Source organism: Oncorhynchus keta, chromosome 20, assembly GCF_023373465.1.
Source record: "Oncorhynchus keta strain PuntledgeMale-10-30-2019 chromosome 20, Oket_V2, whole genome shotgun sequence".
Taxonomy (NCBI): Eukaryota; Metazoa; Chordata; class Actinopteri; order Salmoniformes; family Salmonidae; genus Oncorhynchus; species Oncorhynchus keta.
In genome coordinates this window covers 45,179,989-45,192,224 of record NC_068440.1, presented here as the reverse complement: position 1 = coordinate 45,192,224, position 12,236 = coordinate 45,179,989, and the positions used below count along the sequence as shown (strand labels likewise).

Here is a 12,236-nt window from a genome sequence, read left to right as displayed (position 1 = left end):
ATTATTTATAGGGGTGCCAGGTAGGTTGTGCCTACCAGAAAACATTAGTTTCTCCTTTTAGTTTGGGTGGGAATGAGTCCCATCTGGTCCGTCAAGTCTACACCAATACAAAGGACGTATGTAAAAGTCAGGATGGAAATAAACTTTTCATAAACCCTTAAAACATTGAAAAGAACTTCAAAAACAATTATATTCTGTTGCGTGGGTTGTATTAGCAACAACAATGATTACACACATATATAATAATATCACAATGAGTTCTGGTTCCTCCAGAAATGTCCTGTACCTCGGGCCTAAAAGAGTCCTGCCCGGTAAAGGAGTTCAGTGAACTCAAGTGACTTTTGTCACGCGATGTTTGTCCGTTCGTTCCGTGTAGCGTAAACCCAGTATTAAACATACAATCAATATAACAATTACTTTACCACAGAACCTTAAAGCGGATCAACTCTTAATTAAGTCCTCAACTACCACTAACTACACAAATCACAGTATACATCACATCCAAACAAATGAAATACCGTATACAAAAAGGTGGTAGTCAGTCGGTCAGTCAGACAATCCAATCCGCCAATAGATCTCCAGCGGAGAAAGGCCACGAAGAACGGAGAGGTGTAGTCCAGGGACGCAAAGAGTGGATCCGATCCTGGGTAAACTCTCTTAAGCGACAAAACACACGTTTAACGGCAACAAAACAAACGGAATCGAGAAGCTTCGGAACTGAGGGTTGAACACATCCTCATGCACGTCTCCATCACAACCCCACTTTCGTGCAGCTGATGCTGGCTATTTAATTGGGAATTAAAGGGAAAGCGCCCTATTGGAAGGAGCTGCACTGAGACGGTTCAGAAAAATTCAGGGCCGTCACACACCCCTCCCTGGAAAAAGCCGACCATTGCCCTGGAAGGCACATCTTGGTCGGGAAACCGAGAAAGGTCTCATCACTTTCCTCTACAAAAATATTCATTACTTTTTGGAGCTCACGCTCCTCAGCTGAGGGTCACAGGCCTTAAGGTGCGAGACTTCTGGGTCTGGGAATCCGAGAAAAAGTCTCCTCACTTTCCTCTTCAAAGATATCCAGGACCTTGCGGCGCTCAATCGCCTCAATTCCTCAGCCGAGGGGTAACAGGCCTTAAGGCGTGAGACATGAACAACGCGCATATCTTCACCTGTGTCCTCTTTCACCACTCGGTAGTTCAAAGGGCCCATCTGCTCCACAATCCTATATGGTCCTTGCCATTTAGGAGCGAGCTTGGCCGAGAAGAATTGTTCAGCTTTCGAGTAAGGATGAGAGCGAAGCCACACCCGATCACGAAGCTGGAACTGCATGTCTCGTCTGTTCTTATCATAATTTCTCTTCTGCTTGAGTCGAGCCTGGATCATGTTCTTTGAGACAAGAGCTCTCAAGTCATGGAGATGGCCTACCTGGTCATAGCAAGCAGCGTCTGGAGTAAGCTGCTGGGGCTGTAGCACCATATCCAAGGGTCCTCGGAGAGGACGACTTAGGTTCAGCTCTGCAGGTGTGACTCCAGTGGACTCTTGCACCGCAGAATTCAGGGCAAATCGAAACTCGTGAAGGTGCTTGTCCCAGTGTTTGTGCTGGGTCCCTACATAGGAAGCAATCATTGTCTTCAAGGTTCGATTTACTCTCTCAGTGAGATTGGTCTGTGGGTGATAGGCCGTGGTCAACTTCTGTCTCAGGTTCCATCTTTGGCAGGTCTCCTCAAAGAGATCAGAGACAAATTGGGAACCTCGATCAGACAGGATGTAATCAGGCACTCCCCAGCGAGTCAGGATCTCTTTCGTAAGGATGTTAGAGACGGTCCTCGCTGTGGCCTGACGCGTAGGAAAAGAGCTCCACCCACTTTGAATAATAATCAACAAAAACAAGCATGTACACATTCTGATTGGAGCTTCTAGGAAATGGACCCATCAAATCCACTCCTAACATTTCCCAAGGTCGGGTAACCACCGTTTGCTGCAACTTGCCAGCAGGCTTTCTACCTTCTGGTTTGTACATCTGACAAACCTGACAATTTCGGATGTGTGACTTCACATCCATGCTCAGATGTGGCCAGTAGAGTAACGCTTGCAACCGCTTGTAGGTTTTGAACCTGCCCAAATGACCAGCTAATGGGTCTTCATGGAAATGTTGAAGCAGTTGTAGGCGTAGAGTGTCCGGTATGTACATTTGGTAGAGTGTTCTGTGAGGTAGTTGTACGACTCGGTAGACTTTATCTTCAATGATGGTCAGCTTTGTGGTAGGATTGACCATCTTTTCTCCATCTTCAGGATAGTCTGGTACAAAGCCTGTACTTCTGGATCATCCTGTTGAGCTTTCCATATGGCCTCATCAGAGATGGGAAAGTCCGTTTTGGGCGAGTCTCGACTGCTTGACAGGACAGTAGCACATGTAAGATCAGGGCCACCGTTATCACAAGTAGGAGCTCTGGACAAGGCATCTGGAACAGTGTTGTATTTTCCTTTCCTGTATTCCACTGCAAATGTGAACTCTTGCAACCGTAGAGCCCATCTTATGAGTCTGGTGCTTGGTTTGTTGGTCTTGAACACCCACACAAGGGAGGAATGGTCAGTGACCACAGTGAAGTGTCTTCCCTCCAAGTAGTACCTCCACTTTTCCAAAGCCCAGACCACTGCAAGGCACTCTTGCTCTGTTGTGGAGTAGTTCCGTTCTGCTCCATTCAATGTCCGACTGGCGAACGCTAGCACTTCTTCAGTGCCAAGTCCAGTCTGTTGGACTAGGACAGCACCAAGTCCAACATCACTTGCATCAGTGTAAACAACAAAAGGGCAATCAAAGTTGGGATGACCTAAAATGGGAGGTGTGACGAGATGTCGTTTCAGGGTTTCAAAGGAAGTCTGGCACTCTGCCGTCCATTGGAATTTCGCTCCTTTTCGCTTCATCGCGTTGAGGGTTCTGCCACCTGGGAGAAGTTCGACACAAACCGATGGTACCATCCAGCCATACCAAGGAACCGTTGAAGGGCCTTGAGTGTGGTTGGCACAGGGAAGTCTTGTACAGCCTTTGTCTTTTCAGGATCCACATGAATGCCGTCGAAAGACACAATATGGCCAAGGAACTTCAGGGAGGTTTGGCAGAAGTTGCTCTTCTTCATATTTAAGGTCAGACCAGCTTCTCTTAGCTTGTCCAACACTGCTTGAAGATCTTGAAAGTGTCTTTCTCTGTTCTGAGAGTAGATAATTATATCGTCCAGGTAGACGAAACAGATCTTCCCTTTGAGCTCACCTAACGCAATCTCCATGAGTCTTTGGAAAGTGGCAGGGGCATTCTTTAATCCAAAGGGCATCACCTTAAAGGAAAACAAGCCCTCGGCACAGACAAACGCAGTCTTGTCCTTGCTTTCCTGGTCCATCTCAACCTGCCAATAACCACTATTGAGATCAAGGGTAGTGAACACAACAGCGCCAGACAATGACTCCAGGATCTCATGGATGGTGGGAAGAGGATAGGCATCAGTCTGGGAAACATTGTTGGTCTTCCTATAGTCCACACAAAATCTAAGACCACCAGTCTTTTTGGGATGAGGACAACAGGAGCAGCCCAGGGAGAGGAGGAACGTTCTATTATATCTTGGGTTAACATATCATTTATGAGTCCCTTTTGGATGATTAGCTTCGCTGGGGACAAACGATATGGCTTTTGCTTGATCGGCATTTCCTGTGTAAGGAATATTTTGTGCTTCAGGAGCCCGGTGCGTCCTAACTTTGAAGTACATACATCAGCATTATTCTGCAGCTGCTCCAACAGCCTTAACTCCTCTGGCTGTTCCAGCTGAGCTCTTCTCACAGCCTGTAAAGGGGATCATCAGAAGGATTATCAAGGGTTAGTGGTACCGGAGCAATGGCAGAGAAGACTGCCACATTTGAACCCCAATCATGTAACTTTTTAGCTTCCGATTGGTGCGGTATTAACTGAAAGGAAGGGGATGTCGATGGGGGCGTAGGCAGTGACTCTTGGGGTTTCAGCTCTGGTTAAAGCACCCAGAGAAGGATGGTCATTCCTGCGAAGAGAGTTAGGTGTGTTGGCCTGTTGTGATTTGTGGTTTCTGGAAGGGTTTACTTGATACGGTCTTGGACATTCAGAGGTGCCAGCTTGGCCCTCAGTGGTCTGAACTGAAGTGGACACCAGGGAAACTCTGTGTAAGGAGTTGTGCCTAATGGAGGCCATGTCCACAGACACGTCATCCAACATTTTAACACAATTAGAGAGTTCTGTCTGCAAGTGGTCTACAGTGTTAACCATGGGAGAAAAACAGAATTAACATCCTTGAGGACCTCAGTGTGGTGATGTTGCAGGCGCCATTGGAGAGTGGCAGTGAGTTGGTTTCGTTGGTAGTCAAACTGCCTGTCCATGGCACCAGTCATTTCCCGTCTTCCACTCTCACTGAGCTCTTTCAGCGTGTGGGTTAGAGTGCTCAGTGAGTTTCTGAATTCCATGGCACTCTGTTGTTGCTCTTCCCTCAGACATTTGAATTTATGGTGGATAAGAGTTTGGAGATGTTGTTGAGTCCGACGAATATCAAGGATGTCACCTTGAAGTTGTAAGACTACAACCTCTGGAGATAAACCAGACAATGGAGGAAGGTTGGGTGTCAGAGGGAGGACTAGCTCAGTACTTCCACACAGATCCATGTCAATAAGTGAGTAACTGGTTAGACCTCCTGTGGCCTGTGGCTCAGGCCGAGCATTCAGATTCCCAGGGCTCTGGCCCAAATCAACTCCATTATCTCCATTCACATTATGATTTGTATTGTCAGCTTGATGGTCAGAATGGCCCTGTGTATTCCCATTGACAGGTATGACATGGATGAGCACATTATCTTGGGGTGAATCCATTGTTTTAATTCCACACAAAATATTTGCTTTGGTTAGTTCTCAATGTTGAGCTGTCCCATCTGGGGTGCCATTTTTTATGTAACGGTTTTGACTTGAAGTTATTATTTATAGGGGTGCCAGGTAGGTTGTGCCTACCAGAGAAAACATTAGTTTCTCCTTTTAGTTTGGGTGGGAATGAGTCCCATCTGGTCCGTCAAGTCTACACCAATACAAAGGACGTATGTAAAAGTCAGGATGGAAATAAACTTTTCATAAACCCTTAAAACATTGAAAAGAACTTCAAAAACAATTATATTCTGTTGCGTGGGTTGTATTAGCAACAACAATGATTACACACATATATAATAATATCACAATGAGTTCTGGTTCCTCCAGAAATGTCCTGTACCTCGGGCCTAAAAAGAGTCCTGCCCGGTAAAGGAGTTCAGTGAACTCAAGTGACTTTTGTCACGCGATGTTTGTCCGTTCGTTCCGTGTAGCGTAAACCCAGTATTAAACATACAATCAATATAACAATTACTTTACCACAGAACCTTAAAGCGGATCAACTCTTAATTAAGTCCTCAACTACCACTAACTACACAAATCACAGTATACATCACATCCAAACAAATGAAATACCGTATACAAAAAGGTGGTAGTCAGTCGGTCAGTCAGACAATCCAATCCGCCAATAGATCTCCAGCGGAGAAAGGCCACGAAGAACGGAGAGGTGTAGTCCAGGGACGCAAAGAGTGGATCCGATCCTGGGTAAACTCTCTTAAGCGACAAAACACACGTTTAACGGCAACAAAACAAACGGAATCGAGAAGCTTCGGAACTGAGGGTTGAACACATCCTCATGCACGTCTCCATCACAACCCCACTTTCGTGCAGCTGATGCTGGCTATTTAATTGGGAATTAAAGGGAAAGCGCCCTATTGGAAGGAGCTGCACTGAGACGGTTCAGAAAAATTCAGGGCCGTCACAACACACACACACAGCCTGTTATATCGTGTTGTTTCCTGTATGTTTTAACACCCAGAAGAAAGTACTACTTTGAAACAATGAGATCAGCTTTAATGAAGGAGAATAATTACTTTGAAGCATTTTTTTTCTCCCTTTAGTGATTGAGGATTCCCAAAAATGTACTTCAATTTGAATAACTTTGCATATTTTCTAGATTATCTGGTGTAGACATAATACAGACACACAGACAGACAGACAGACAGACAGACAGACAGACAGACAGACAGACAGACAGACAGACAGACAGACAGACAGACAGACAGACAGACAGACAGACAGACAGACAGACACACACAGACAGACAGACAGACAGACAGACAGACAGACAGACAGACAGACAGACAGACAGACAGACAGACAGACAGACACACAGACACACAGACACACACACATACAATGATGTTAGGACTCAGGACCCCTGATGTTAGGACTCAGGACCCCTGTCACATGATGTTAGGACTCAGGACCCCTGTCACATGATGTTAGGACTCAGGACCCCTGTCACATGATGTTAGGACAGGACCCCTGTCACAGATGTTAGGACTCAGACCCCTGTCACATGATGAGGACTCAGGACCCTGTCACATGATGTTAGGACTCAGGACCCCTGTCACATGATGTTAGGACTCAGGACCCCTGTCACATGATGTTAGGACTCAGGACCCCTGTCACATGATGTTAGGACTCAGGACCCATGTCACATGATGTTAGGACTCAGGACCCCTGTCACATGATGTTAGGACTCAGGACCCCTGTCACATGATGTTAGGACTCAGGACCCATGTCACATGATGTTAGGACTCAGGACCCCTGTCACATGATGTTAGGACTCAGGACCCATGTCACATGATGTTTGGACTCAGGACCCCTGTCACATGATGTTAGGACTCAGGACCCCTGTCACATGATGTTAGGACTCAGGACCCCTGTCACATGATGTTAGGACTCAGGACCCCTGTCACATGATGTTAGGACTCAGGACCCCTGTCACATGATGTTAGGACTCAGGACCCATGTCACATGATGTTAGGACTCAGGACCCATGTCACATGATGTTAGGACTCAGGACCCATGTCACATGATGTTAGGACTCAGGACCCATGTCACATGATGTTAGGACTCAGGACCCCTGTCACATGATGTTAGGACTCAGGACCCATGTCACATGATGTTAGGACTCAGGACCCCTGTCACATGATGTTAGGACTCAGGACCCCTGTCACATGATGTTAGGACTCAGGACCCATGTCACATGATGTTAGGACCCTCTCCCCTCAAACTAATGTACTTGTCCTCTTGCTCAGATGTGCACTTAACGTTAGCTAGCTAACAACCTAGAAACAAACCAAAACATTGTTTAGAAAACTACGTTTACTTGCCTGGTTTGATCTGTTAGGACTACTGTACCCCTGTTTCACATGATGTTTACTACACTACTGTACTCCTCTGTTTCACATGACTCTGTTACTACACTACCGTACTCACTCTGTTTACTACATGACTCTGTTTAGTGCACTACCGTACTCACTCTGTTTACTACACTACTGTACTCACTCTGTTTACTACACTGACTCTGTTTTACACTCCGTACTCACTCTGTTTACTACACTACCTACTCACTCATGATGTTCACTCTGTTTACTACAGGACCGTACTCACTCTGTTTACTACACTGACTCACTCTGTTTACTACACTACCGTACTCCTCTGTTTCACATGATGTTAGGACTCAGGACCCTGTTTCACACTGATGTTTACTACACTACTGTACTCACTCTGTTTACTACACTACTGTTCACTCTGTTTACTACAGGACTCACTATGTTTCTACATGACTCACTCTGTTTACTACACCCTCTCACCTGTTTCTACAACTAACTCTGTTTACTGTACTCTCTGCTCAGATGTGCACTGTGAATTGTAGTGTAGTAAACAGCTGAGTACGGACTCACTCTGTTTACTACACTACAGTAACACACCGTAACTCTGTTTACCAAAGTACTCATCTGTTTACTACAAAACTACTCTGTTTACTACACTACAGTACTCACCCTGTTCACTTACAGTATCACCCTGTTTACTACACTACAGTACTCACCCTGTTTACTACACTACAGTATTCACCCTGTTTAGTACACTACAGTACTCACTCTGTTTACTACACTACCGTACTCACTCTGTTTACTACACTACAGTACTCACTCTGTTTACTACACTACAGTACTCACCCTGTTCACTACACTACAGTACTCACCCTGTTTACTACACTACAGTACTCACCCTGTTTACTACACACAGTATTCACCCTGTTTAGTACACTACAGTACTCACTATGTTTACTACACTACCGTACTCACTCTGTTTAGTACACTACAGTACTCACTCTGTTTACTACACTACAGTACTCACCCTGTTTACTACACTACAGTACTCACTCTGTTTAGTACACTACAGTACTCACTCTGTTTAGTACACTACCGTACTCACTCTGTTTACTACACTACTGTACTCACTCTGTTTACTACACTACGTACTCACTCTGTTTAGTACACTACAGTACTCACCCTGTTTACTACACTACCGTACTCACTCTGTTTAGTGCACTACCGTACTCACTCTGTTTACTACACCACCGTACTCTCTGTTTACTACACTACAGTACTCACTCTGTTTACTACACTACAGTACTCACTCTGTTTAGTACACTACCGTACTCACTCACTACACTACAGTACTCACTCTGTTTACTACACTACTGTACTCACTCTGTTTACTACACTACCGTACTCACTCTGTTTAGTACACTACAGTACTCACCTGTTTACTACACTATCGTACTCACTCTGTTTAGTGCACTACCGTACTCACTCTGTTTACTACACTACAGTACTCACTCTGTTTACTACACTACCGTACTCACTCTGTTTAGTGCACTACCGTACTCACTCTGTTTACTACACTACCGTACTCACTCTGTTTAGTGCACTACCGTACTCACTCTGTTTACTACACTACCGTACTCACTCTGTTTAGCACATGGCCTCACATGTGAATCATTAAAGAGATGGGCGGGGCTAAAGCTTAAGAGGGTGTCAACGATGCTGATACTGAATGGGTTTAAAACAAAGCTCTCCAGTAGGTGTACCAAACCATTCAAGTGCCATTTTCTCAAAAGTGAGTTTATAAGTTTATCAACTTTCAAAGCAGAATGACTTTCCCATTGTTCCTCAACTGTAGAGTATAATATATCCTATAGTATAATATATCACTTTGTAGCTTTGAGTCTCTACTTTAAATCCAATGTAATGAAACACAATGTCAGAATGTTGCTACATAAGACCCAATCGAGCCGGTCGGTCACGTATGCAGACAAAGGACTTATATCCTTCCTTTTCTCTCTTTTTGTATTCATATTTCTTCCCTACTTTCTCCCGGGTGTTCTAATTGTAGTGTGGAAGAATAGGTTCAGATGGACTGGAGGGACTTCATTTTCAATGAGGCTGATGTAGCTGCAGTCTGTCTGTACTGATACTCAATAACAGCCAGGTCGCTCGAGATCCAAGGCGAAATTTGACGTCCATTCTGGTACCCAGGACCATCTGGCGATGACTTAAAAAACGGCCACTAGGGGCAGCGGTGAGTGCTATTACCACCATGGATTGCAGATGGGCAGCAGCTGTGAGCTCAATTATTTTATTTATCATTTTTTGTTTTAACCGAAACCTCAATTCTAATATTAACGATTTGAATAATTGTCTAAACTTAAACGTGGACATATCTACTGTACACACAATAATACCAAAGTCAATATTAGCATGTGAAGTAGCTAGCTAGCTAGCTAGCTGTAAAATCACCTAAACAAACTGCACTATCAATTTAGGAGTCCGTCTCATCCGAGTTCAACTTGTAAACTCTGCCGCCCAGAGCAAGCGAGTGCAGAGTACGTTGCTATGGCAACAGAGGTCCTTCCCCCACTGAGGGAACAGGACGCATTGGGAGATAATACGTTGGAGGAGGAACTGAGTTGAATAATTTGATCCACTGATTAGATTGTGCACATCTAATGTGAATAATGTACTTTGTCATGCCAATATAAACGGATGGATGTGTTCTAGACAAGTGTGGCCATACCATCTGTTGGCTGATTTGACTATCTGAAATGCAGGTAATGATTTTAAAAGAGTTATGAAATGTCTCCAGTGACCAGAACCATGTACTGTAGCTATGACGTGTTCCTACAGAATTTACTGATTTCTCAGACTGACCAATCAGAAGTTAGATTTCTCAGACTGACCAATCAGAAGTTAGTTTTCTCAGACTGACCAATCAGAAGTTAGATTTCTCAGACTGACCAATCAGAAGTTAGATTTCTCAGACTGACCAATCAGAAGTTAGTTTTCTCAGACTGACCAATCAGAAGTTAGATTTCTCAGACTGACCAATCAGAAGTTAGATTTCTCAGACTGACCAATCAGAAGTTAGATTTCTCAGACTGACCAATCAGAAGTTAGATTTCTCAGACTGACCAATCAGAAGTTAGATTTCTCAGACTGACCAATCAGAAGTTAGATTTCTCAGACTGACCAATCAGAAGTTAGATTTCTCAGACTGACCAACCAGAAGTTAGATTTCTCAGACGGACCAATCAGAAGTTAGATTTCTCAGACTGACCAATCAGAAGTTAGATTTCTCAGACTGACCAATCAGAAGTTAGATTTCTCAGACTGACTAATCAGAAGTTAGATTTCTCAGACTGACCAATCAGAAGTTAGATTTCTCAGACTGACCAACCAGAAGTTAGATTTCTCAGACGGACCAATCAGAAGTTAGATTTCTCAGACTGACCAATCAGAAGTTAGATTTCTCAGACTGACCAATCAGAAGTTAGATTTCTCAGACTGACTAAACAGAAGTTAGATTTCTCAGACTGACCAATCAGAAGTTAGATTTCTCAGACTGACTAAACAGAAGTTAGATTTCTCAGACTGACCAATCAGAAGTTAGATTTCTCAGACTGACCAATCAGAAGTTAGATTTTCTCAGACTGACCAATCAGAGGTTAGATTTTCTCAGACTGACCAATCAGAGGTTAGATTTTCTCAGACTGACCAATCAGAGGTTACTTTACCACTGAGTTTGGTTCTGAGTGTGTATTATCCTTTTAACCGTCCAATGCAAATGTTTTCATTTCCATATCCAATCATTTCTGGAAGTACCTAGTTGTTTTTTTGTTGTTTTTTCTCCAATAAAAATAGAATAAATAAAAATAGTCTAAAATGTTTTTAAAAGTAAAAAAAAAAAAAAGCTTTTTTAGTAAAGAGCAATAATGCTGTTAGGACTATCTGCGAGTGGTTGTGAGGGTTAAATGTTGTTTGGAACTCTCTTTTTTATTGGTCTATTAACTAATCTACTTCCTGGTGATTTTTACATACATAACATAAAACAATCACGCAAAACAAATGTGTTTACAATGAAAATCAATCCTCCCCCTTATTCACAATTAATACAACGTTTTCTTTCTCCCCCAAGACGCCCAAAGTCACTTTAAAAGAAAATGTGCAGTACAAAAAGCAATAAAAGAAGTCATTATAAATCCATAGGTGGACATAACACTGAGTTACATCCATAAGCAATGGACCTGATGAGTCCCTTAGGATGCTAATCTCCACATCGTAGACGCTAAATATGGGTTTAAAAAATGATAGTCATTACGGTGCTTTTCCTCGTACCCTGATCCTATAAAACATTTGTGAAAACGCAAATGAACCCTGGACCAGCGTGAGTTGTTGGTTCAACCTCCAGGACCAGAGTACCAGGTACTGTGGCGTGGCAGCGTGAGTTGTTGGTTCAACCTCCAGGACCAGAGTACCAGGTACTGTGGCGTGGCAGCGTGAGTCGCGGGTTCAACATCCAGGACCAGAGTACCAGGTACTGTGGCGTGGCAGCGTGAGTCGCGGGTTCAACATCCAGGACCAGAGTACCAGGTACTGTGGCGTGGCAGCGTGAGTCGTGGGTTCAACATCCAGGACCAGAGTACCACTACTGTGGCGTGGCAGTGGGAGTCGTGGGTTCAACCTCCAGGACCAGAGTACCAGGTACTGGGATGTGGCAGCGTGAGTCGTGGGTTCAACCTCCAGGACCAGAGTACCAGGTACTGTGGCGTGGCAGCGTGAGTCGTGGGTTCAACCTCCAGGACCAGAGTACCAGGTACTGTGGCGTGGCAGCGTGAGTCGTGGGTTCAACATCCAGGACCAGAGTACCACTACTGTGGCGTGGCAGTGGGAGTCGTGGGTTCAACCTCCAGGACCAGAGTACCAGGTACTGGGATGTGGCAGCGTGAGTCGTGGGTTCAA

General features: G+C 44.4%; 1 protein-coding gene across 1 annotated transcript in view; it reads left to right on the top strand.

Moving 5' to 3' along the window:
• LOC118381542 (CUB and sushi domain-containing protein 2-like) overlaps positions 1–12,236 on the top strand; it is a 1,147,246-nt gene that overhangs the window by 633,495 nt on the left and 501,515 nt on the right.